The following is a 26,438-nucleotide window of genomic DNA, read 5'->3' on the forward strand; positions in this document are numbered from 1 at the left end:
GGAATCAGGTCCCTGTTATTATTCATACAGGGCTGCCCAAACATGGTGGCAAGTTGGTGGACCTTAAAGGGGTACTCCGGTGAAAACCTTTTTCTTTTAAATCAACTGGTGGCAGAAAGTTAAACATATTTGTAAATTACTTCTATTAAAAAATCTTAATCCTTCCAGTACTTATTAGCTGGTGAATGCTACAGAGCAAATTCCTTTCTTTTTACAACACTGATGACATCACGAGCACAGTGCTCTCTGCTGACATCTCTGTCCATCTCTGTGCATAGCAGATGTATGCTAAGGGCAGCATGGTGGCTCAGTGTTTAGCACTGCTGCCTTACAGTGCTGGGGACTTGGGTTCAAATCCCACTAAGGACAGCAATAAATAAAGTGTAATTATTATTATAATAACGTCAGCAGAGAGAACTGTGCTCGTGATGTCATTAGAGAGCATTCCAAAAAGAAAAGAATTTCCTCTGTAGTATTCAGCAGCTAATAAGTACAGGAAGGATTAAGATTTTTTAATAGAAGTAATTTACAAATGTTTAACTTTCTGCTACCAGTTAATTTAAAAAGAAATAAAGGTTTTCACCGGAGTACCCCCTTAAAACACATCAGTATTTGAGTACTAAGTACAGAAAACAATAAGAATATGCACACAAGTGCCCCAGAGTGGCCTGAAATAACCTATCCAACCTAATGTTTATTAGTAGCTTTACAGATACTGCATAGGAGGAGGATTTGCTAAACTTAAATTATATCTAATGTAACTAAACAAAAGTCCACACAGTGGGTATCACTGAAAATTTACACTTTAAAAGGACATGCTACAAATTCTTTATGAAACTGGGATCTATGGCAACACAACTGCTCCTTTGTTCTCAGTGATCACAAGGACCCCGATCTACAGAGTGAACAGGCTTTTAGCGTAATTTATCTGCTTCCTAGCTCCGCACCATCATTTTAATGCAAAAAGCACTAAAACACGTAAGCATTTTCTCCAGACAATTAACTAAATGGAGACATCAAATACCACACGAGGATGCATGCTCTGAGGCAGATTTTGCAACTAGTATGAAACTAATATAAATGAATAGAAATATGTAGAAAAATAAAGATTACAATAAAACAAAGACCCACTGGCATGTCACTGGTCTGCAAAACTAAAGTTTGTCATCTCCAATATTAAAGGATATGTTTCCTACTAAATTCAGCTATGAGGTAACAAGATAATACCAGCTCTGGTTTCTCAAAACTGGGACCAATACATTGATCAGAAAGATCAGCCAGATAAGATCAGTTAACATTACCGTCAGGCTCCATTCTGTTTGTTTTTGCTGCTTTTGGAAGCCAAGAATAGAACAAAACTTCAGTGCTATTCTATATGGCTCTTTCCCACACACACACTATTTTTACAGAGAATTGTAATACTTGGGGGGGGGGGGGGTTACACAAAAAATAAAAAAAAATAAAATAAAAAAACACCATATACAGAGAATGTGGCTTCTGTGAAAAAAAAACCACCACAAGAAGGCAGAGGAAATAAAACACTACTGTGTGGAGCCTTTACAATATTGTGCTATAGATTAAGAAAGTTAGGTTCAGCTGCAGCATTTTGGACAAAAAATATATTTTTTTTTAAACAAAACCGCAGTGTAAGGCATTGCAAAACGTTGGGTGTGAACCCAGTCTAAGGGGACTTTAACCTCTTAAGGACCCGGGGTTTTTCAATTTTTGCACTTTCATTTTTTCCTCCTTACCTTTTAAAAATCCTAACCCTTTCAATTTTGCACCTAAAAATCCATACGATGGCTTATTTTTGCACCAGCAATTCTACTTTGTAATGACATCAGTCATTTTACCCAAAAATCTACGGCGAAATGGAAAAAAAAAAGATCATTGTGCGATAAAATTGAAGAAAAACGAAATTTTGTATATTTTGGGGGCTTCCGTTTCTATGCAGTACATTTTTCGGTAAAAATGACACCTTATCTTTATTCTGTAGGTCCATGCGATTAAAATGATACCCTACTTATATAGGTTTGATTTTGTCCTACTTCTGTAAAAAAAATCATAACTACATGCAGAAAAATGTATACGTTTAAAATTGTCATCTTCTGACCCCTGTAACTTTTTTATTTTTCTGCATATGGGGCAGTATGAGGGCTCATTTTTTGCGCTGTGATCTGAAGTTTTTATCGGTACCATTTTGTATTGATCTGACTTTTTGATCGGTTTTGTATTCATTTTTTCATGATCTAAAAAGCGACCAAAAATACGTTATTTTGTACTTTGTAATTTTTTTGCGCGTACGCCATTGACTGTGCTGTTTAATGATATATTTTTATAGTTCGGACATTTACGCACACGGCGATACCACATATGTTTATATTTATTTTCATTTATATGGTGTTTTTTTTTATGGGAAAAGGGGGGTGATTTGAACTTTTATTAAGGAAAGGGTTAAATCACATTAACCTTTTTTACACTTTTTCTTTTGCAGTGTTATAGGGAAATATAACACTGCACACACTGATTGCCAGCACTGTTCACTGCAAAGCCATAGCTTTGCAATGATCAGCGTTATCCGCGGTCAATTGCTCAAGCCTGAATCTCAGGCTTGGAGCAATCACCGAGGGGACAGGCCAGGGCAGGTAAGAGGACCTCCGCTCGTGTCCCAGCGGATCGGGACACCACATTTTCACTGCGGTAGTCCCAATCAGCCCCGCTGAGCAGCCGGGCCGCTTTCACTTTCGTTTTAGACGTGGCGTTCAAATTTTAACGCCGCGTCTAAAGGGTTAATAGCGCTCGGCACAGCGATCGCTGCCGCGCGCTATTAGCCCCGGGTCCCGGCATCAGATACATGCCGGGACCGACCCGATATGACGCGGGGTTAATACTTTCTATCAGTAGTGAACCCAACATGGAAACCCAAAATGAGTGAATGAAATTTGTCAGGATGCATGTCACACTGGACCATGATGCTGGTGTGAACAGTGTGACTCACCCGCACAACAGTATTCTGGTGAGTATTTTACTTCAGTATCTATTAGGGCCCATGCACACTGAGAACATCTCCCTGGAAGAGTTGGAAGCTCATTATGTCACGGCCGCACCCCGCTCGTGATGGCCGCGAAGTGTCCTCAATGCAAGTCTATGGGAGGGGACGTGACACCCATCACACCCCCTCCCATAGATTTGTATTGAGGGGGCATGGCAGTGATGTCACAAGGTTTGACTATGACATCACAAGTCATCCGGCACAGAGCAAAGTTTGCTCCGTGCAACGGATGTCTGGGGTGCCGCAACCTAGATCGCAGGGGTCCCCAATTGCAGGACCCCCACTATCAGACATCTTATCCTCTATCCTTTGGATAAGGGATATAATGTCTAGGGGGTGGAGTGCCCCTTTAAGCTGAAAGAATGAACTGATTCATTATTTAGGTGGAATCAGATTTCTCATCATAATTTCCGCTACGGAACTTAAAGGAGTTCTCTAAGCTCAAACTTTTAACCCCCGCTGTGCCCGGGCTGTAAAACTATACATAATAACCTTTCACTTACCTGCCTAAGATCCCCTGTTGTTCCGATATCGCCATCCCGTTCTCCGGTCCCGGTCTCTTCCACTTCCTGCGGGTCGGTTACTTCACTCTGCGCTCTGCCTATCAGCGGCTACGACGGGACATTGCTGCAGCCGCTGATAGGCTGAGCGCAGAGTGAAGTCTCCGACCCACAGGAAGTGGAAGAGACCGGGACCGGAGAACGGGATGGCGATATCGGAACAACAGGGGATCTTAGGCAGGTAAGTGAAAGGTTATTATGTATAGTTTTACTGCCCGGGCACAGCGGGGGTTAAAAGTTTTAGCATAGAGAACTCCTTTAACCGTGTGTGAACCGAGCAGCAGCCTTCCATTGAGATCTGAGGGGGGCTGCTGCAAGCATGTCTTTAGTTTGTCTGGCCCCTTAAAGGGGTACTCTGATGGAAATTTTTTTTTTTTTAAATCAACTGGGGCCAGAAAGTTAAACAGATTTATAAATGACTTCTTTAAAAAAAAATCTTAATCCTTCCAGTACAGAAGAAGTTCTTTTCTTTTTGAATTTCCTTTCGGTCTGACCACAGTGCTCTCTGCTGACACCTCTGTCCATTTTAGGAACTGTCTGGAATAGGAGCAAATGCCCATAGAAAACCTCTCCTTCTCTGGACAGTTCCTGACATGGACAGAGGTGTCAGCAGAGAGCACTTCCTGTAGTCCAGAGAAATTCAGTGTGTGCAGCGAGCGGGTGTGTCCCTTTCTGAGCTCCTCCAGACTTCCAGAGGCAAAGCAGCAGGTGTTACATCAGCCTTTCCCAGGAGCGTGGCAGGCTCCTCAGGAGAGCCTCCCTGCATGGAGTCTCGGGCCTCCACTCCTCGTTCTTCCAGGCTGGCGGGGAGTGGAGAGATAACTGCAACAGCCAATGTTCCGGCCGGAGGAAGAAGATCTAGCAGAGAGTCTGCAACAATGCAGGCTCTGCTCCTCCGGCAACGGTTGCCAGCCAGAGATCTGGTGGAAAGAAGGCGAGGAGGAAGACCATTGAGATGTGGGCAGAAAGAGGGCCCAAGGAATCCAGCGAGACCTTCTGTTCCCGCATGACAGCACGCTTCAGAGTTTGAGCGGTGTGGTAAGGAGCTAAGGTTTGCCAGAGAAGACCTGCGTGGGACTCAGAATCTGGCAAACTCTGGGTCCAGGAGGAACAAGCCAGAGCTGAGGAAAAAAATCACAGCCCTGAAGGCTGAGATAGAAAAGCTGGAGGAGAGGAGAGCCGAGATCCTGGAGGGGAGCGGTCTTTTCCGGGAAAAGCTGGTGAATGGAGACCGATTTACCGCCATGAAATCCCCAGGTAAGGTGGAGGTGGATGATGGGGAGAGTAGTGGCGGTGAAGAAAGTGAGGATGGTGGTGATGAGGAGGAGAGGGTGGAGGGACATGCTGTGCCTGTGGCTGCTCCCTGTGACACCCAGACCACCCAGGACAGCTACATTGAACCGGCCCAGGTGGCGCTTCCTTCCAGTGACAGCAAGGAGGATGATGTGGAGAGTGAGGCTGGGGGCTTATTGAGGGCTATAGTCATGCAGGAGTCCCCAGCCCACCTCCAGAATTTTACTTTTGGGAATGATTTATGTGATGATGTGGCAGTGAAGAGGAAAGCTAAGAAGCAAAAGAGTCAAGAATCTGTACAATATGTATTTGTTCCTTTCCAGCAGTCTGGGCCAGCTGCAAAGCTGGTTCAGGCTGCTGGGCCCCCCAGACTGCCAGACCCTGTTTCTGTGGTGGAACGGAGCCAGCATGGGGGGTACAGCATGGCGTCAGCAAAGGCAGAGGGCGCAATAGATGTGAAGCCCACCCATCTTGCCGGTAGGGAGGGGCAGGATGGTCTGATGGTGGGCAGTGGCGAGGCAAGCTATGCTGCCGTGTGCTCGGGGGGCGGTTCCCCGAGTGCTATGGGCATTACCGGCACTGCGGGGCACTCCCCTGTGAGGGGGGGGGGGGGGGGGAGTGTCCGGGTGCCGGTGGAGGAAAGTGGTAGGTCTGTGTGCTCGGGGGGCGCTTCTCCGAGTACTGTGTATTCTGTGGGCGCTGCGGGGCACTCCTCTGTGAGGGGGGGGGGGGGGGGGGGGGGGAGTGTCCGGGCGCCGGCATCACCATCATGGATGTGAGAATGCTGAGTGTGGAAGTGTCATGGATGAGAGGAGTGTATGTGGGTGAGTTAGTGAAGTGAATGATGGTGGGAGTAGTAGTGGTATGGATGGGAAGAAAGATGAGAGTAGTGGTGTGAATGATGTTATTAGTGGTTCTGGGTCTGGTCCAGCTGCCCCCCCCCCCCCCCGGTAGTGACTGCTCCTAGGAGCTATGCCAATGTCACTGCCGGGGGTTCAGGGGGGTCCCCGTCTCCGTCCGGCTCTGGAGGCCTGTTGCAACAGCGCCTCCTGGAGGCTCTACGCAGGGGTGACAGGTTGATCAAGGTAGAGGGAAGGGGTGAGGTCGACCTGTCTTTCTGGATAGAGAGGCATGGTTTGGGGGCTTTCCGAGAGAGAAATGTGGAGGTGGTCTGGTCCCTCCCTACACCCGAGCAGGACAATAACCGTAGGAATGTGGTCCGTCTGATTTGGAGGGGTGAGGATGCGTGCCCACCTCGCGCTAAAGTGGTTGAGCTCCTCCTTCAGATGGAATTCAGGGAGAATTACATCTTTGCCCTGATTCACCCCTACGGTACGTCCGAGTTTGACGTCAGTTTCGTTCGGCCAGAGGGTCTTGAACTCTTCTGGTCGAACTACGAAGTGGCGAAGAACGAGCCCGGCTGGCGGGATTTCGCCGTAAAGGCGATTTCCCCTCAGAACTGTCAAGAAAGTGACCGTTTTGACCCGTAACTAGTCGCTTTCTTGTTATGACATCATGACCTGGCTTGGTCGGTATGGGGATGTGACGGACATGCCCAATAAAAACTTAGATGAGCACGGGATCTGGTCCGGGGCCTGGACGTTTTCCGTCAAACTCAAGCGTTCAGGGAGTACGGTTGCCCACATTCCGTCAGCAGCCTTCCTTGGACGTGATAGGATCCAGGTCTTCTACCAGGGGCAGCCTAAGGTCTGTCACAGGTGTGGCAGCCCCACCCACTTTAGCGCAGCCTGTACTGTGCAGGTCTGCGCTTTGTGTGGTGGGGTGGGTCATCTGGCCGCATCCTGTGGGCAGATCCGGTGCCACCTGTGTGGTGTCCTCGGACACCCTTTCAGCCGTTGTCCTAGTGCCTTCGCCCGTGCAGCGGCCGCTCCGGCTGAGGAGAGCTGTGAAGTTGCCTCAGCTGGGGAGGGCACGGGCAGGGATGGGGGCGCAACAGGGCTAGTGAGGAGGAAAAAGGGCCCCGCCAAACTAAGGCGGGAGGAAAATCGAAGGAGGAGTAGGGAGCTGGAGAGTGCCCAGGTGGCGGGGGTAGCTCCGGCCCCTGCTCCTGAAGCTGGCCCTGTAACCACTGAAGCCCTGGAGGAGGACGTGCTGGATGAGGAGGTCAGGAGGCTGCGCAAAGAGGAAGGCAATATGGCCGACTCTTCCGATTCCTCCCACTATGAAAGTGTGGATGAGGAGAGTGGAGAGAGGCCTAAAAAGAAAGACAAGGGCAAAAGGAAAGGGAGAAAGAAGAGGTCAGAGCCCTCTGTTCCCTGTACTACGGGCCAGGTCCAAAACGGAAGCCTGATTGCCCCCCCTCTGATTGACCTGTCAAACCTGTACCTCGTCCTCGATACCATCTCCTCCCCCTCCTTGGAGGGGGAAGGTGAGGGCGGGGTGCCTAGGGAGAAGGAGCCTCTGGGGGGAACTGGGCCCTGTCCTATTAAGGCTCCTTCCTTGGAGGGCAGGGCTAGACCAGGGCCAGACGTAGACGGGGATCAAATGGACCAAACTGAATCAAAAAAAAGAACTAAGAGTGGTCCTGCCCTCTCATCTTCTTCGGGGGATGAGGGGGCTAAAAAGAAGGGAAAGAAAAAGTAAAGGGTGTGGCCGTCTAATTTAATCACCCTGTATGGCGGCACTCACCCCATTGACGCTGGCATCTATTAACTGTGCAAGCATAAAGTCAGATACGGCTAGATTCGCAGCCTTTGATTTTCTCGGCCATGTTGAAGCCGACATTTTCTTTTTACAGGAGACCAGGTTGTCAGATCTAGCCTCTCTGGTAAAAGCCAGAAGAGAGTGGAGGCGCGGTCCCTCCCACTGGTCTCTTGCGGCTGAGCCGTATAGTGGGGTGGCGGTCCTTTTTACCGCTCCTGTTGAATGCCGACGGGTTATTGAATTAGAAATGGGGAGGTGCCTGATCTTAGATGTCTTCATGAAGGGACAAGAGCAAACTAAGCGGGGCCGTAAAGATCTCTTTATGAGGATTGAGCCCTTTCTTTTTACAAGACGGCAAGTGATCTTTGGAGGGGACTTCAATAACGTCACGAGGTCCCAAGATAGGAGAGGCTCCAATGGTCCGCTGGCTTGCGATAGTGTGGCACTGATTAGCATAACTAGAGAAGCTCGCCTAGGACACCCACATCCGGAGCCCCTCGGGCCACGCGGGTTTCACCTATCATCAAGGTAGTCGCAGGTCTAGGATAGATAGGATTTATTTAAAGGAGGAAGCCGTCTCTTCCGCAGTGTCCGTGGTTGAGGTGGAGTTCTCCGATCACTGTATGATTTTGTTTTCCCTGAATGTTTCAGAGACCCCCCGGATGGGAAAAGGTTATTGGAAGCTGAATTCGTCCCTCCTGGAGGAAGCGGACATAAGACAGTCCTTTGAGGATTTTCTTCAGAGTCAGGTACCTTTACTGGACCTATGTAGTAGTAAGTCAGAGTGGTGGGAGATATTCAAGAAGCGGGTTGCGGGGTTCTTCCGCCAGCTCTCGAGCCTCAGGTCCCTGAACAGGTATCGCCTGTATCAGGGTCTGAGGAGGAAACTCGAGCTCCTTGTCTCGACTGGAGGTAGCCGGGAGGATATCTCCAGAGTGAAATCCTTGCTGATGGGGTGTCAGTACGATAGGCACGCATCTTTGGTTTTTGAGAGGGATTTCGGGAAGTACCGCTCGCCCGACCCTTACAGAAACTGTAAGATGTCAGTGAGTAGTAAAGTCATTTCAGGACTGATTGATAGTACAGGATCTCTGAATCGGTCCAGATCAGGGATCTTGGAGGTCGTCAGATCCTTCTACTCGCACCTCTTGGGGAGGAAGGATCTAGATCGAGACAGGATGTCTGTTTTCCTGACTGAAAACATTCCTGAGCCAGGGGTAGACCCCTCTCGATGTTTTGGCAGAAGAAATCAGGGAAGAGGAAGTGAGACTGGCGATCGAGGGGCTTGCCCCTAAGAAGTCGCCAGGTCCGGATGGCTTAACATCCGAGTGGTACAGGACCTTTAAGGAGTCTTCAGCTCCCCTCTTGACTGAGGTATTTCTCCTCGGGCACTCTGTGAAGAGTCAATGAGGAGGTCAGCCCTGATTCTTCTGTCAAAGGGTAAAGATCCTAGCCGTATTGAGAATTGGAGGCCCATAGCTCTAAACACTATCTTAGCCAGAAGCTTTCTGTCTGTATTGAGAAATCGGCTGGTGAAGTTTGCACCCCGGCTCCTTTCGGGGGCTCAGCACTGCTCTGTTCCAGGCCGAAGCACCTTAAGTGCTGTCCTTAGTGTCAGGGAGGCAGTGGAGCGGAGTAGTGCAGGTCTTTGGAAGGGGTACTTGCTGTCCTTGGATCAGGCCAAAGCATTTGATCGGGTGAACCACGAGTACCTATGGTCCGTCCTCCTGAGATATGGCTTACCAACTACTTTTGTTAATTGGCTTAAGATCTTGTATGCAGGGACAGAGAGTTTCCCGCTGGTGAATGGGTGGTCTGGTCGCTCTTTTGAGGTGGGATCCGGAGTCCGTCAGGGTTGTTCTTTGAGCCCGCTTTTATACGTGTTCGCAAGCGATCCCTTCGTCCGGAGGGTAGATTGTGGGCCGTTGGCGGGAATCGGGATGAGTCTGGCGGAGCCGGCTGTCACCCAGAGAGTGGTGGCGTACGCTGACGATGTCACTATTTCGTCGAGAGAGAGGAGTTCGATGTGGTGATGTCGGAGGTGGACCGCTACTCGGAGGCATCCGGGTCTAAGATCAACCGGGATAAGTGTGAGAGTCTCTGGCTGGGAGGGGGGATCCCACGTTTGATCTCCCGAACACCCTCCCAGGGCCCCAATAATCAGCAAAAGTCTTAGGCATCACATTCGGCCAGGATGATTATCCCATCAAAAACTGGGATGGTAAGCTCCAGGATGCCGCTCAGAAGGTGGACCAGTGGAAGGGTTGGACTATGACCCTCAGGGAAAGGGTACACCTGATCAAATCGTACCTGCTCCCCTTGTTTATCTATCTGGGCAGCGTATGTATCTTGCCAGAGGCTTACTACACTAGGGTCTACAGCCTGTTTTTCCAACTGTTATGGGGGAACAGGATGAACCCAGTCAAGAGGGAGGTTACGTACCGCACGAGGAGACTAGGGGGTTTATCTATGGTAAACCCTGTGGTGTTCTTTACGAACACCTTCTTGAAAGCCAACATCGCAAACCTCTGGTCAGAGAGGGCTTCTCCGTGGGTACTCTCCTGCAGGGAATGGTTTCGGCCTTTCTTCCAGGAATGGGAGAGAGGAAGGCGAGTGAAGGACCTCCGTACACCCCATGGATATCTTCCGGCTTACGCTACACCGACTCTGAAGGCGATACGTCGGTGGGGTCTGGGAGTGTGGGAGATCAGGACCCAGTCAAGGCAGTTCCTTGACAAACTGGTTCTGTTGACCCACTTCCAGAAGCCTCTGGCGCTCAGGGACTGCCCAGGTCGGGATCTGAGGGTGGGTTTGTATCTTTTGAACATGAAAAGGATCCCCCAGAAGTTTTGGGACTTGGCCTGGTGCTGCTTTCAGGGGAAGCTATATGTAAGGGACAACCTGAAGTGTAGGAACTCTGATGACTGGGGATGTCCCCGAGAAGAGTGCGGGGACACGCTGGAAAGCATGGACCACTTCCTGCTTCATTGTCCCTTTAATATAGGGGTTTACAACCGGGTGGGCGCTTCCATCGGCTGGAGTCAACTTGCCGGCCTTACCTATCCGGAGTGGGCTTATGGGGCATTCAGGTCCCTGGGTGGCCGAGACCGGGGCACTTTATTCTTAGTTAGTTTAGTGGTTAGGTACCACACGTGGAGTGCACGGTGTTTAGTGTCGACCCAACAGAAAATCCTCTCCGAGGTGGAGGTCTGTAGGAATATCACCGGTGACCTCGGGAAGATCAGGTCTTTGGAGTATGGCAGTCTTGGTACCAGTAGGGCTTCTCTCCTATGGAGAGGTTTTTCTTTTGATGTGCCCTAGGTACTAGGCCCTTAAGGTGAAGTACCTTATTTTGGCCAGGGATAGTGTATATATCTTAGGGTGAGTATAGGGTCAGTTTCATGAAGGGATAGTGATAGGGTTAGAGGTTGATAGGGAGAGGAATTTAAATTTCATTTTATCAGGATCGCCATCCTTCTTCCTGGTGGGGGGCTATGCATGTCACCTTAGCCTTTTGTTTTGTTTTCTATGGATGGATTGTAAAGGGCTTGCAGGCCACCAAACTTGGGCCTTGTGGTTTTGGTGTATTGTACTGTTAATATTGCTTTGTTTTAGAGTATGTATATATTGTTTTGTATATATTGTTCTGTTTACATTAGGTGGGTAGGGGTGTATTTTAGGTTGGGTGGGGTTTTTTTGGGGGGTGGTGGTGGTGGTGTGTACCCAGGACTGGACTGTTGCAGTGGGTACTATTTTGGGGGTCTGGTATGGGTCAGTTGTGGATAAAAACTGTGACCTATGGACTCTGACCCATGTCCAGAGGGGGTGGTGGGTGATGGGATAGTTTAGTATAGGTTGTTTTTCTGTCTTATTGAGTTGTTTGTTAAGTATATTCTGTATGGTTTTATGTATAAAATGTATTTTATTTATTTTAATTTTATTTTATTTTTTTTATTATTTTTTGTATGATGTCATAATTAATTTGAGAGAAAAGGCAGTCGGACCAGTTTTCAGTTATTATAGTATAGAGTTACTATACTATATCACTATATTTATGTGTGTGTTTATGTTTGTGTCCCAGTGTGGATTAGTTTTTGTTTGTGGGTATATGTGTGTGTGTGTAGGGGGAGGTTAAAAAAAATAAAAAAGTGTATATGTATATATATATATATGTGTATATGTATATATATGTGTGTATGTATGTGTGAATATAGAAAAGGAAATGAAAACAAAAAACAAAACAAAAACAAAAGGTGTATATGTGTATGTGTGTATATATATATATATATATATATATATATATATATATTATATAAATATATATATTTTGTTATCCAAGTTGGATTATTTTTGTTACGGCAGCTAGCCATATTTTTGTTTTGTTATTGGGGGGGGGGGCAGTGTGGTTGTGTTTCCTAGTTTGGATATTTTTAGTTTTTGATCCCAGCGAAGAAAGCTTTATTTATGTTCATTAGGTGTGTGTGTGTGTGTGTGTGTGTTGGACTATAGTAGGTAATGATTTATTCATTTATTTTTGGTTTATCTGGGCTGGCCGGTTAGGAAGGTTTAAGTTGTTATTTTGAGACAGTTTGTTTTTATGTTCAGTTTTGTTAATTTTGTTACAGTGAAATGAACTTGTTTTGTGTTTTGTACTTTTATAATAAAAAAAAAGTGTCAGCAGAGAGCACTGTGGTCAGACAGAAAGGAAATTCAAAAAGAAAAACTTCCTCTGTATCATACAGCAGCTGATAAGTACTGGAAGGATTAAGATTTCTTAAAAGTCATTTACAAATCTGTTTAACTTTCTGGCACCAGTTGATTTAAAAAAAAAATAATGATATATGTTTTCCAGTAGAGTACCCCTTTAAACAGTTTTGTAAATGACTTCTATTAAAAAATCTTAAAGGGTAGCTCCCACCATCATGTTTTTTTTTCTGTCCCTGCCTATTGCCCTTCTATCCCTAACACCCTCCCTGCCTTTTTTTTTTTTTTTTTTTTTACTATTTTAAAAATGGCATTTAGTCTGTCTGGTATAGTGCTCACTACCAGGCAGTAGGCACTACGTCACTGATGCCTGCTGGGGGCCAACTTCCGCCCTTAGTTCTCCTAACCAGGTGCCTCCAGCTGTTTCACCACTACAACTCCCAGCATGCCCTGACATCTACTGGCTGTCAGGGCATGCTGGGAGTTGTAGTGGTGAAACTGGAGGCATAGAGGCACACCGTGATGGCCGCACACCCCCCCCCCCCCTCCCCACCCCCCTTAGTTCACCTATTCAGTGTCCCTCCAGCTGTTTCCCCACTAAAACTCCCAGCTTGCCCTTACATCTATTGGCTGTCAGGGCATGCTGGGAGTTGTAGTGGGGAAACAACAGGAGGCACACCGTGATGGCCCATCCCGCTTCCGCCGCGCAGCCCAAGGCCCCGCTGCGCCGCACAACCCACAATCTTACCTGTCGCCGGGGCCTGCCAGGGAGCCTGCGTGCGTCCTCTTCATTCAAAGCGCTCGCTCCCGCCTGTCTGATTGACAGGCGGGAGCGAGCACCGCAGTGAATGAATTCTGACTCGTTGCCAGGCTTCAACGAGTCGAAATTCATTAGTGACGTCACTGCCCAATGCATTCAGCCACTAGGAGGGCGACCCCTAGTGGCCAAATTTAAAAGTGATTTTAAACTGTTTTAAAATCACTTTTTTTAATTAAAGTATATTAGAGATATGTTGTAGTACTAAAGTTTTTTTATTTCATGACAGTGCCCATTTAATCCTTCCAGTACTTATTAGCTGCTGAATACTACAGAGGAAATTATTTTCTTTTTGGAACACCGTGCTCTCTGCTGACATCTCCAGAGCAGCATATGTTTGCTATGGGGATTTTCTCCTACTCTGGACAGTTCTTAAAATGGACAGAGATGTCAATAGAGAGCACTGTGCTCGTGATGTCAGCAGAGAGCTCTGTGTTCCAAAAAGAAAAGAGGAAGGATTAAGTTTTTTTTTTATATAAGTAATTTACAAATCTGTTTAACTTTCTGGCACCAGTTTATTTAAAAAAAAAAAAAGTTTTCCACTGGAGTACTCATTTAAGGGTGAAAAAAAGGCAATGTCTCATAATGCCAGAATATGGCAGCCAATCATCACATGAGTCTGACTCCCTGTATGGTTGACATAATCCCACAGCATGCAGCAGGCAGCCTGTGTGTTTTTACAATAAGCCAAAACCATGAGTTAAACCTACACCAAGGAGAAACTATAATGGAGAGATCTGCAGCTTCACGTTTCGTACCCATTCCTGTTCAAACGCAGAGTCAATGGGTAACTGAATATATTTTGTCATCAGTCTTCCAATAGAACATAAAAATAAAGAAAATTGAGGCCAATCATATACTAAGAGTATGATATATGCAATGGGCAGTTCACTTTAGGCTTCTAGCTTTATACCACTAGTATACAGTACATTGGGATACCAAAAGTGCTATTCTGATCTATATTTACAATGGTGTGCACATAAGGTGCAACAAAGTAATAGCAGTCTACTTGTAAACATAAATATTTATATTTTGTTTTTTGTTTACACCAGCATACTTTTTTTTTTGCAAAACACATTTGTGGCTGCCATTATATACTGTACAGTTTAGCGGTATATAACTGAAACATATACCGTAAATTAAATGTAATGTGAACAGTCCCTTATAGGAAGCACATTAGCTCCCTATTGCCCTTTTAAACCCCTATTACCTCATAGCAGTAGTAAAGAGTGTTCTGGGGCTGTGTTGGGAGGTTTTTCTGCAGTGCTGCACTTTCGGTAAAACCAACTTTGCTCGGGGGTCCTGGTGTGTGGTAACTTGCCACAGGATAAGCGGCAGTTACCACACACCAGGACCGCTGATCTAAGTGCTTTCTGACAAAAGTGCAGACATAGGGTCATTACTGCCATGAGGTCATGGGGGCAGATGGAAGGGCAACAGGGCACTAACAGATTCCATTTACTAGGAAATTCAAGTATCGTGAGGACTACTACAATTTTCCTATAGCTTTTAATGGGACTAATTATGAAAAAATAAGTGTATTGTAGTTTATGTTTGCCAAGGCTACACTATTTTGCTTTGTAAACATAGATCAGTATATGTTGTAATGCTATTAAAATAGTATTTATTCTACTACTACTCCTCCTCCTCCTCCTCCTCTTCCACTCTTCTCCTACTCTACTCCTCCTCCACTCTACTCCTCCAAGCAGATCCACACTTCAAGCCAATACTAACACCTGAAATCGGGCGTTTGCTTTCCAAATTTCTCTGTTACTTGCAGAATGAATACACCTGGATTTCAGGATTTATCCAAAATCAGTTGTTCCCCCTGGAAGTAGCGCCGTTCCCGTTTACTGGCTGTGGCTAGGATTGCAGCTTATTCACATTCAATGTGCTGTGCTGAAAGATTAGAGTAATTGGGGGTATCTACTCCCAAAATAGGGAGCGGACACCCCCAATTCTCAGGATCAGAGGTCCAATCCTATCACTTATGGCATGACCAATATACTATACAGCAGTGTTCTGCAAATACAGGCATATAGCTGTCAAGGCATGCTGGGAGTTGTAGTTTTGCAACAGCATGAGGTCTGAAGTTTGAAGAACATTGCTATTTTGTATCCCTAAATCAGTGTTTCCCAACTAGGGTGCCTGCAGCTGTTGCAAAACCACAACACCCAGCATGCCCGGACAGCCAAAGGCTGTCCGGGCATGCTGGGAGTTGTAGTTTCACCACAGCTGAAGGCACAATGGTTGGGAAACACTGTCGTAGATGGTGACAGTATGTAACCTGGGGTGGGAAAACTCCAAATGGAAACCTTTGTACCAATACAAGCAGCAAGACTACCTATAGACCTAGAGCAGTTCCCAGTGCCCTCTATCTACAGCATACACTGCTGCTGGGAGTTGTAGTCTCCGCACCACAGGTAGCAGACAGTAGTAAAGTTGTCAGGACTGTACCGGCCTCCCCGCCATGTTATCCCCCCGGCCGCCGCCTCTCACCTGCCTCCTTCAGAGCCCCGGCCAGCACAGCGCTCTCGCCTTATTTGGGTCGCTGTTAGGCGCATTACATTGTAGCGCATCACTTCCCGAGCGCTATTAGGCCCCGCCCACAGAAGTGTCCGCTATGGCGCCTCCCTGTAGTGCTGCGGTCAGTGTACGGTAACCGGGGCGAGTCCTGAACTAGTGGGCTGGGAAAATAATACTACAGGAGCCGGGGAGACTGATAGGAGGCACCGGGGATATGAGGCGGGAACACTGTACCTGACAGAACTCCGCGCCTCATGTAGTGACGTCACCATGCACCTGAGATACAACTGCGATACACCTGAGATACGTCTAATTATATCACTGGTGTGTAAGAATACTGGGGAAGATTTAGCAAAACCTGTAAAGAGGAAGAGTGATGCAGTTGCCCATAGCAACCGAAGCTTGCTGCTTTTTAACCCCTTGAGGACCAGGCCATTTTTTTTTTTTTTTTTTTCATTTTTGCACTTTCGTTTTTTTTTTTCCCCCTCCTAAAAATCTTAACCTTTTCAATTTTCCACCTACAGACCCATATGAGGGCTTGCTTTTTTGGCGCCACCAATTTTACTTTGTAATGACATCAGTCATTTCACCTCAAAATCTGCGGCTAAACCAGAAAAAAAAATATTTGTAGAGAAAAATTGGGGGGAAAATGCCATTTTGTAAATTTTGGGGGCTTTCGATTCTACGCAGTGCACTTTTCAATAAAAAAATGACACCATATCTTTATTCTGTAGGTTTATACGGTTACAAGGATACCCAATTTATATAGGTTTTATTTTATTTTACTATTTAAAAAAAAATTAGAACTACATGCACCCAAATTAGTATGTTTAACCTCTTAAGGACCCATGACGTATGCGTACGTCATGAGTCCCAGTCCTGCGATATAACGCGGGGTCACACGGTGACCCCGCATCATATCGCGGCGGGCCCGGCGTCATAGTGAAGCCGGGACCCGCCTCTAATAGCGCGCGGCACTGATCGCTGTGCCGTGCGCTATTAACCCTTTAGCAGCGCGCTCAAAGCTGAGCCGCACGGCTAAAAACGAAAGTAAAAGTGCCCGGCTAGCTCAGGGAGCTGTTCGGGATCGCCGCGGTATAATCGCGGCATCCCGAACAGCTGTAGCACAGGAGGAGGTCTTCTTACCTTCTCCTGTGCTGTCCGATCGCCGAATGAATGCTTCAAGCCTGAGATCCAGGCTTGAGCATTCAATCGCCGAAAACACTGATTGATCCATTCCTATGGAGATGGATCAATCAGTGTAAAAGATCAGTAAATGCAATGTTATAGCCCCCCCTATAGGAGCTATAATGTTGCATAAGAAAAGTGTAAAAAAATCATTAACCCTTTCAATTATCCCTTCCCCTAATAAAAGTTTAAATCACCCGGCATTTCCAAAAATAAAAAAAACATTATGTAAATAATAATAAAAATAAACATATGTGGTATCACCGCGTGCGGAAATGTCCGAATTATAAAAATATATTGCTTTTTAAACCGCTCGTTCAATGGCGTACGCGCAAAAAAATTCCAAAGTCCAAAATAGCGCATTTTTGATCACTTTTTATACCACAAAAAAGTGAATAAAAAGTGATCAAAAAGTCTGATCAGAACAAAAATGGTACCGCTAAAAACTTCAGATGACGGCGCAAAAAATTAGTCCTCAAAGCGCCCTGAACACAGAAAAATAAAAAAGTTATAGGGGTCAAAAGATGACCATTTTAAACGTATTAATTTTCCTGCATGTATTCATGATTTTTTTCGGAAGTGATACAAATTCAAACCTATACAAGTAGGGTATCATTTTAACCGTATGGACCTACAGAATAAAGATAAGGTATCATTTTTGACAAAAAATGTACTGCGTAAAAATAGAAGCCCCCAAAACTTACAAAATAGTGTTTTTTCATCAATTTTGTCGCACATTGATTTTTTTTCCCGTTTCACCGTAGATTTTTGGGTAAAATGACTAAGGTCATTACAAAGTAGAATTAGTGACGCAAAAATTAAGCCATTATATATAATTTTAGGTGAAAATTTTTAAGAGTTATGATTTTTTAAAGTTAAGGAGGAAAAATTGAAAATGAAAAAACGGAAAAAGCCCGGGTCCTTAAGGGGTTAAAATGGTCATATTTTGACCCCTATAACTTTTTTATTTTTCTATACATGGGGATGTGTGATGGCTTCTTTTTTGCACCGTGATCTGAAGTTTTTATCGGTACCATTTTTTTTTCTATGGGACTCTTTGATTGCTTTTTATAAAAAATATTTTAGGGTATACAAAGTGACCAAAAATAAGCAATTTTGGACATTGGAATTTTTTTTACGTGTACGCCATTGACCATACGGGTTATTTAACATTATGTTTTTATAGTTCAGACATTTACGCACACAGCGAAACTACATACGTTTATTTTTGTTTACATGTATTTTTTTTTTTATGGGAAAAGGGGGGTGATTCAAACTTTTATTCAGGAAGGGGTTAAATCACATTTATTTACTTTTATTTTTACTTTTCTTACAATTTTTTTTTAGCCCCCATAGGGGACTATTTTCCCCTGGTATAGACGCCGCAATCAACTTAAAGGGGTACCCTGGTGGAAAACTTTTTTCTTTAAATCAACTGGTGCCAGAAAGTTGAATAGATTTGTAAATTACTTCTATTAAAACAATCTTAATATTTCCAGTACTTATTAGCCGTTGAAAAATACAGAGGAAATTATTTTCTTTTTGGAACACATTGCTCTCTGCTGACATCACGAGCACAGTGCTCTCTGCTGACATCTCTGTCCCTTTTAGGAACTGTCCAGAGCAGCATATGTTTGCTATGAGGATTTTCTCCTACTCTGGACCATTCTTAACCCCTTAAATGGGCACTGTCATGAAAACAAAAAATTGATATGTTGTAGTACTTAAGTACTACAACATATCTCTAATATAGTTTAATAAAAAAAAAAGTGATTTTGAAACAGTTTAAAATCACTTTTAAATTCGGCCACTAGGGGTCGCCCACCTAGTGGCCGAATGCATTCGGCAGTGACGTCACTACAGAATTTCGACTAATTTCTGCCTGGCAATGAGTCGAAATTCATTCACTGTGCGCTGGCTTCCTGTCTATCAATCAAACAGGCAGGAAGCCAGCGCAGTAAAGTCCAGGAGCAGCCACCCTGGCCGCAGCAGGCACGCAGCCTATACCTCAGCCCAGTTGGGGCACTCTCTCTGCAGACTCCGGTAACCTAATTGGATTCCCCAGCGCGTCCTTCATCTGGATTCCCTGTTTCTCCGCAGCTTGCAGCGCAGAGCTCGCGGTCCCGGCTTCTTCTCCCCATCTGCTGCCAGCGGCAGCGACCGGTGGTGAGGGGGGGGGGAGGACGGGGGGATTGGTATGAATGGGTGCCTCCAGTTGTTTCACCACTACAACTGCCAGCATGCCCTGTAAGCCAATAGATGTCAGGGCATGCTGGGAGTTGTAGTTGTGAAACAGCTGGAGGCACCCTGTTAGAACTAAAGGCGGAAGTCTCCCCCAGCAGGCATCAGTGACGTGGTGCCTGCTGGGGAAGTCTGCCTCGTAGTGAGCACACTACCAGGCAGACTAAATGGCATTTATTAGTCAATAAATATAAAAATAAAAGCAGGGAGGGGGTTAGGGATAGAAGGGCAATAGGCAGGGACAGAAAAAATAAAAAGAGGGTTGGTGGGAGCTACCCTTTAAGGACTCAGCGTTTTTCCATTTTTGCATTTTCATTTTTTCCTCATCACCTTCTAAAAATCATAACGCTTTAAATTTTGCACATAAAATTCCATATTATGGCTTATTTTTTGCGCCACCAATTCTACTTTGCAGCGACATTAGTCATTTTACAAAAAAATCCAGGGCAAAACAGAAAAAAAATTCATTGTGTGACAAAATTGAAGAAAAAATGTCACTTTGTAACTTTTGGGAGTTTCCGTTTCTACGCAGTGCATTTTTTGGTAAAAATTACACCTTTTTATTCCGGAGGTCCATATGATTAAAAAGATACCCTACTTATATAGGTTTGATTTTGTCGCACTTCTGAAAAAAATCCTAACTACATGCAGGAAAATGTATACGTTTAAAATTGTCATCTTCTGACCCCTATAACTTTATTTTTCCGTGTATGGGCCAGTATGAGGGCTCATTTTTGCACCGTGTTCTGAAGTTTTTATCGATACCCTTTTTGCATTGATCGGACTTTTTGATCGCTTTTTATTCATTTTTTAATTATATAAAAAGTGACCAAAAACACCCTATTTTGGACTTTGGAATTTTTTTGCACATACACCATTGACCGTGCGGTTTAATTAACAATATATTTTTATAGTTCGGACATTTACGCACGCGGCGATACCACATATGTTTATTTTTATTTACACAGTTTTTTTTATGGGAAAAAGGGAGGTGATTCAAACTTTTATTAGGGAAGGGGTTAAATGACCTTTATTAACTTTTTTTTCTCACTTTTTTTTTTGCAGTGTTATAGTTCCCATAGGAGGCTATAACACTGCACACACTGATCTTTTACCCTGATCCCTGCAAAGCCATCGCTTTGCATGGATCAGCCTAATAGGGGGTTGATTGCTCAAGCCTGTAGCTCAGGCTTGGAGCAATCAAACGCCGATCGGACGCGATGGAGCAAGGTAAGGAGACCTCCTCTGGCATCCTAGCTGATAAGGACATCGCAATTTTATCGCTATAGTCCCGGCAGCCCGACTGAGCTGCCGGGATGCTTTTACTTTCGTTTTTGACGCGGTGATCAACTTTGACGTCTGAAGGGTTAATAGCATGCAGCACAACGATCCCAGGGAGCGGTCTATCATTAGCAGCCGGGACCGACCTGGTGTGATGCAGGGTCACGGCGTGACCCCGTTTTAATCACCGGGAGCGGGTGCAGGGGTACAGGTACGCCCTGCGTCCTTAAGAGGTTAAAATGGACAGAGATGTCAGCAGAGAGCACTGTGCTCGTGATTCAGCAGAGAGCACTGTTTTCCAAAAAGAAAATAATTTCCTCTGTAGTATTCAGCAGCTAATAAGTACTGGAAGGACTGAGATTTTTTAATAGAAGTAATTTACAAATCTGTTTAACTTTCTGGCACCAGTTGATTTGAAAAAAAAAAAAATGTTTTTCACCGGAGTACCCCTTTAACCTCTTCAGGACACAAGGCATATGGATACGCCCTGCATTCCGAGTCCTTAAGGACCGAGGGCGCATCCATACGCCCGTGGGAAATCCGGTCCCCACCGCTAGCCGGTTGGGGACCGGAGCCGGATGCCTGCTGAAATCAACCCCCCATGTCGGCGATCGGAGAAAATCGCATGTCAATTCAGACATGCGATTTTCTCCAATTCCGGGCTGATCGGGTCACTGGTGACCCGATCACCCGGAAAATAGGGCTGATCGGAGCTGTTAGCAACATCCCCGATCAGCCTAAAGGATAGGAGTGAGGTCGCAAAGCTGCGATCTCCTCCTATCCCCTGGCATTAGTCAGAACAGAGCTCTGATCAATGGCAGCGAAAGACAGGGGGTTGCCATGGCAACCCCCCGTTCTGCCCGCCCCTGGATGTCGAGGGGCTCTGGGAAGAAGACGGAGGCCGTACCTGCAGGAGAAGATGCCTGGGGACCTGGGATCTTCGCTGGAGCCTGCTGGATACTTGCTCAGGTAGGGAATCGACAGTGGGGGGGGGGGGAGTAAATTGATCTTTACTGTGGCAACCACTAGGGGGGGCAAACTGCAACGCCAAAGGCTGTCTGGGCATGCTGGGAGTTGTAGTTTTGCAACATCTGGAGGGTCACAGTTTGGAGACCATTGTCACAGTGGTGCCCAAACAGTAGCAATCCAGATGTTGCCAAACTACAACTCTCGGCATGCCTCGACTGCCCAGGCATGCTGGGAGTTGTAGTTCTGTAACATCTGTCCCTTCAGATTTAGCAATTTTCATGACATTTTTGAAAATTGCTGCTCTACTTTGAAGCCCTCTAATTTTTTCAAAAAGCAAAAGTATGTCCATATTATGATGCCAACATAAAGTGGACATATTGTGTTTGTGAATAAAAATAAAATGTATTTAGAATATCCATCCTTTTCCTTACAATTAGAGAGCTTCAAAGTTAGAAAAATACAAAATTTTTAAAATTTTCATGAAATTTGGGGATTTTTCACCAAAAAAGGATGCAATTAACGCCAAAAATTTACCACCAAAATAAAGTAGAATATGTCATGAAAAAACAATCTCAGAATCAGAATATTCGGTAAAAGCGTTTTCGCGTTATTAATTCGTAAAGTGACGGGGGTCATAATTGTGAAAAAGGGCTCAGTCCTTAAGGTGAAAAAGGGCTGCGTCCTTAAGGGGTTAATACCGGACATTAGCCCAATTGGCGCTGCCGCGGGGATCCGATCATCCAGCATGACAGCCGGAGGTCCCCTCACCTGGCTCCGGCCATCTCCTGGGGTCTTCTGCTCTGGTCTGCGATCGAGCAGACCAGAGCAGAAGATTACCGATAATACTGAGCAGTGCTGTGTCCTATGCATAGCACTGCACAGTATTAGCAATCAAAGGATTATTATAGATAGTCCCCTATGGAGACATAAAAAGTGTAAAAAATAAATAAATAAAAAAAAGTTGAAAAATGTAAAAATAAAGAGTAAAAAAAAAAAAAAAAAAAAAAAGGGAAAAATCACTTCCCCCAATAAAAATGAAAATTGTCAGTTTTTCCCATTTTACCCCCAAAAAGCATAACATTTTTTTTTAATAAACATATTTGGTATCGCCGCATGCATAAATGTCCGAACTATCAAAATATAATGTTAATGATCCCCTACGGTGAATGGCGTAAACGTAAAAATATCAACAATCTCAAGGTTACAAGTCCATCTCCAGAGATCTAGATTTGCCTTTGTCCACAGTGCGCAACATTATCAAGAAGTTTGCAACCCATGGCACTGGAGCTAATCTCCCAGGGCGTGAACGGAAGAGAAAAATTGATGAAAGGTGTCAACACAGGATAGTCCGGATGGTGGATAAGCAGCCCCAAACAAGTTCCAAAGATATTCAAGCTGTCCTGCAGGCTCAGGGAGCATCAGTGTCAGCGCAAACTATCCATCGACATTTAAATGAAATTAAACGCTATGGCAGGAGACCCAGGAGGACCCCACTGATGACACAGAGACATAAAAAGCAAGACTACATTTTGCCAAAATGAACTTAAGTAAGCCAAAATCCTTCTGGGAAAATGTCTTGTGGACAGATGAGACCAAGATAGAGCTTTTTGGTAAAGCACATCATTCTACTGTTTACCGAAAACGGAAGGAGGCCTACAAAGAAAAGAACACAGTACCTACAGTAAAATATGGTGGAGGTTCAATGATGTTTTGGGGTTGTTTTGCTGCCTCTGGCACTAGGTGCCTTCAATGTGTGCAAGGCATCATGAAATCTGAGTATTACCAACGGATTTTGGGTCGCACTGTACAGCCCAGTGTCAGAAAGCTGGGTTTGCGTCCAAGATCTTGGGTCTTCCAGCAGGACAATGACCCCAAACTGACATCAAAAAGCACTCAGAAATGGATGGCAACAAAGCGCTGGAGAGTTCTGAAGTGGCCAGCAATGAGTCCAGATTTAAATCCCATTGAAAACCTGTGAAGAGATCTTAAAATTGCTGTTGGGAAAAGGCGCCCTTCCAATAAGAGAGACCTGGAACAGTTTACAAAGGAAGAGTGGTCCAACATTATGGCTGAGAGGTGTAAGAAGCTTATTGATGGTTATAGGAAGGGACTGATTTCAGTTATTTTTTCCAAAGGGTGTGCAACCAAATATTAAGTTAAGGGTGCCAATACACACTAAGGGAATAAACATGTGTATAGCAAAACATGTGTTCCTGCAATCCTTTTCTGTGAGAAATACTTAATTTTCTTGAAAAATTTCAGGGGTGCCAACATTTATAGCCATGACTGTATATGCGGGAGAAGCTTCACTTCCTGGCTTGGACTTAATCCATTTATTGCAGAGTTTTCTATTCACACAACAGAATTTCAGAGCAGAACCAGGGGTGAAAATTCCAATCAGAAATTCTGATGCAGCACTGTGCACATGGTGGAATTTCGGGGGTGGAAATTTGTTGCAGAAATGTCAATTCTTTCTACTGAATGTACTCGGAAATGCATTGGCATCTATGGAGACGGTCAATTCCAATCGGTCCTAGCGGCGCTATTTGTGAATGTCTGCCTGTGTTCTCTTGGCAGATATTCCACCGCGTGCACATAGTTTTATAATAGAGTCTGTTTCCCACATTAAAGTAGTAGTATCATGTAAGGAAAGGGGATAAAGTTTAGATTGCGGCGGTCCAAGCGCTGGGGCCCCCCGCGATCTCCTGTTTGGAGCCCCGACTCTCCTTCATAGCGACACGTCATGACCCCCTGCCTGAAGCGGGTGCTGCCACGCCCCCTCCATATAGCTCCATGGGAGAGCCATTCGGCAATCTTCGGCTCTCCCAAAGAGCTATATATAGGGGGTGTCGCGGCCCCCGCTCCGGGCTGGGGTCGTGATGCGCCGTTGTGAAGGAGAGCCGGGGCTCCAAACAGGAGATTGCAGGGGGCCCCAGCGCTCAGACCCCACGATCTAAAATTTATCCCCTATCCTTCGGATAGAGGATGTTTTATTTTTATTTTTTTTACATGATACTTCTTCATAGTGGTCTATTTACATGTACAGTATTCTGCGCAGATTTGAAGCTGTATTCAGTCATGTAGTTTACATTGAAATCTGCAGCATAAAATCCTGTGCATCAAATCTGCGCAGAATACTGTATGTGTGAATAGATCATTTAAGATGGATTAAGTCAGTAAGCTACCTCTTGCTTATTACAGCTGTATCTAGAAATCGCTGGAGGTCTCAGCATGGAGACTCTGACCGATAAAAACTTTGGGTATGTCTGCATGACACCTCAAGTAATTATTTAATTACGGTAGGGCTTTAAAGAGGACCTGTGGTCAGTCCCAAAATATTTATTTTTTTGCATAGTTTTACAGTATCAGATATATTTACTTTCTTACTACACTCCTCTGTTCATGAGAAGGTATTATTGTTTATTTGATTATCTGTATAATCCAGGGGTCCACAAACTTTTTAAACGGGGGGCCAGTTCACGGTCCCTCAGACCGCTGGAGGGCCGGACTATAGATAACAAAACATGAATAAATTCCTATGAACACTTATATATCTTATTAGTGGACTACCACTTTAAGTACACAGCACAGTTCCTCCCACATTAGGTTGGCAGTATAGATCCCCCACATTAGGTTGTAGTTCCCCCACATTAGGGTTTGCAGTACAGTTCCCCCACATTAGGTGCAGTACAATTCCCCCACATTAGGTGCAGTACAATTCCCCCACATTAGGTTGGCAGTATAGTTCCCCTACATTAGGTAGTAGTTCCCCTACATTAGGTTGTAGTTCCCCCCCCCCCCCCCCACCACATTAGGTGCAGTATAGTTCACCCACATTAGGTTGTAGTTTCCCCCCCACCACATTAGGTGCAGTATAGTTCACCCACATTAGGTTGTAGTTCCCCCACATTAGGTGCAGTATAGTTCCCCCACATTAGGTGCAATATAGTCCCCCACATTAGGCTGGCAGTATAGTTCCCCCACATTAGGTGCAATATAGTCCCCCACATTAGATTGGCAGTATGTTCCCCCACATTAGGCTGGCAGTATGTTCCCCCACATTAGGCTGGCAGTATAGTTCCCCCACATTAGGTGCAATATAGTCCCCCACATTAGGCTTGCAGTATGCTCCCCGACATTAGGTGCAATATAGTCCCCCACATTAGGCTGGCAGTATGTTCCCCCACATTAGGTGCAGTATAGCTCCACCACATTAGGTGCAGTATAGCTCCACCATATTAGGTGCAGTATAGTTCCCCCACATTAGGTGCAGTATGTTCCCCCACATTAGGTGCAGTATGTTCCCCCACATTAGGTGCAGTATAGTTCCCCTACATTAGGTGCAGTATAGTTCCCACACATTAGGTAGTAGTTCCCCTACATTAGGTTGTAGTTCCCCCCCCCCCACATTAGGTGCAGTATAGTTCACCCACATTAGGTTGTAGTTCCCCCACATTAGGTGCAGTATAGTTCCCCCACATTAGGTGCAATATAGTCCCCCACATTAGGCTGGCAGTATAGTTCCCCCACATTAGGTGCAATATAGTCCCCCACATTAGGCTTGCAGTATGTTCCCCCACATTAGGTGCAATATAGTCCCCCACATTACGTTGGCAGTATGTTCCCCCACATTAGGTGCAATATAGTCCCCCACATTAGGCTGGCAGTATAGTCCCCCGACATTAGGTGCAATATAGTCCCCCACATTAGGCTGGCAGTATGTTCCCCCATATTAGGTGCAGTATAGCTCCACCACATTAGGTGCAGTATAGTTCCCCCACATTAGGTGCAGTATAGTTCCCCACATTAGGTGCAGTATAGTTCCCCCACATTAGGTGCAGTATAGCTCCCCCACATTAGGTGCAGTATAGCTCCCCCACATTAGGTGCAGTATAGTTCCCCCACATTAGGTGCAGTATAGTCCCCCACATTAGGCTGGCAGTATAGTCCCCCAAATTGCGTTGGCAGTATAGTCCCCCACAGGCATACAGCCTCCAACCATAAAGTATGGCTGGAGGCTGTATGCCTGTGTACTGCCCCATTTCAGTGTTCCGACCACCGCCCCGGCCATAGCAGGACCGGAGGATCGGTGGTCAGAACACTGAAGGGACGCGCTGCTGGTAAACACTTACCTACTACCAGC

General features: G+C 45.5%; 1 protein-coding gene across 6 annotated transcripts in view; it reads right to left on the minus strand.

Annotated features, from left to right (window-relative positions):
* RAB27A (RAB27A, member RAS oncogene family) overlaps positions 1-15,951 on the minus strand; it is a 122,393-nt gene extending 106,442 nt beyond the window's left edge. For 2 of the 6 annotated variants that reach the window (XM_056572350.1, XM_056572351.1), the window contains exon 1: positions 15,590-15,839. The gene's annotated coding sequence lies outside the window, so the exon portion shown is untranslated. The other 4 variants (XM_056572352.1, XM_056572353.1, XM_056572355.1 and 1 more) reach the window with 4 other exon arrangements.
* Between the last annotated feature and the right edge of the window lie 10,487 nt (positions 15,952-26,438).

The sequence above is a fragment of the Hyla sarda genome, chromosome 4 (assembly GCF_029499605.1).
Source record: "Hyla sarda isolate aHylSar1 chromosome 4, aHylSar1.hap1, whole genome shotgun sequence".
In the NCBI taxonomy this organism is placed as follows: Eukaryota; Metazoa; Chordata; class Amphibia; order Anura; family Hylidae; genus Hyla; species Hyla sarda.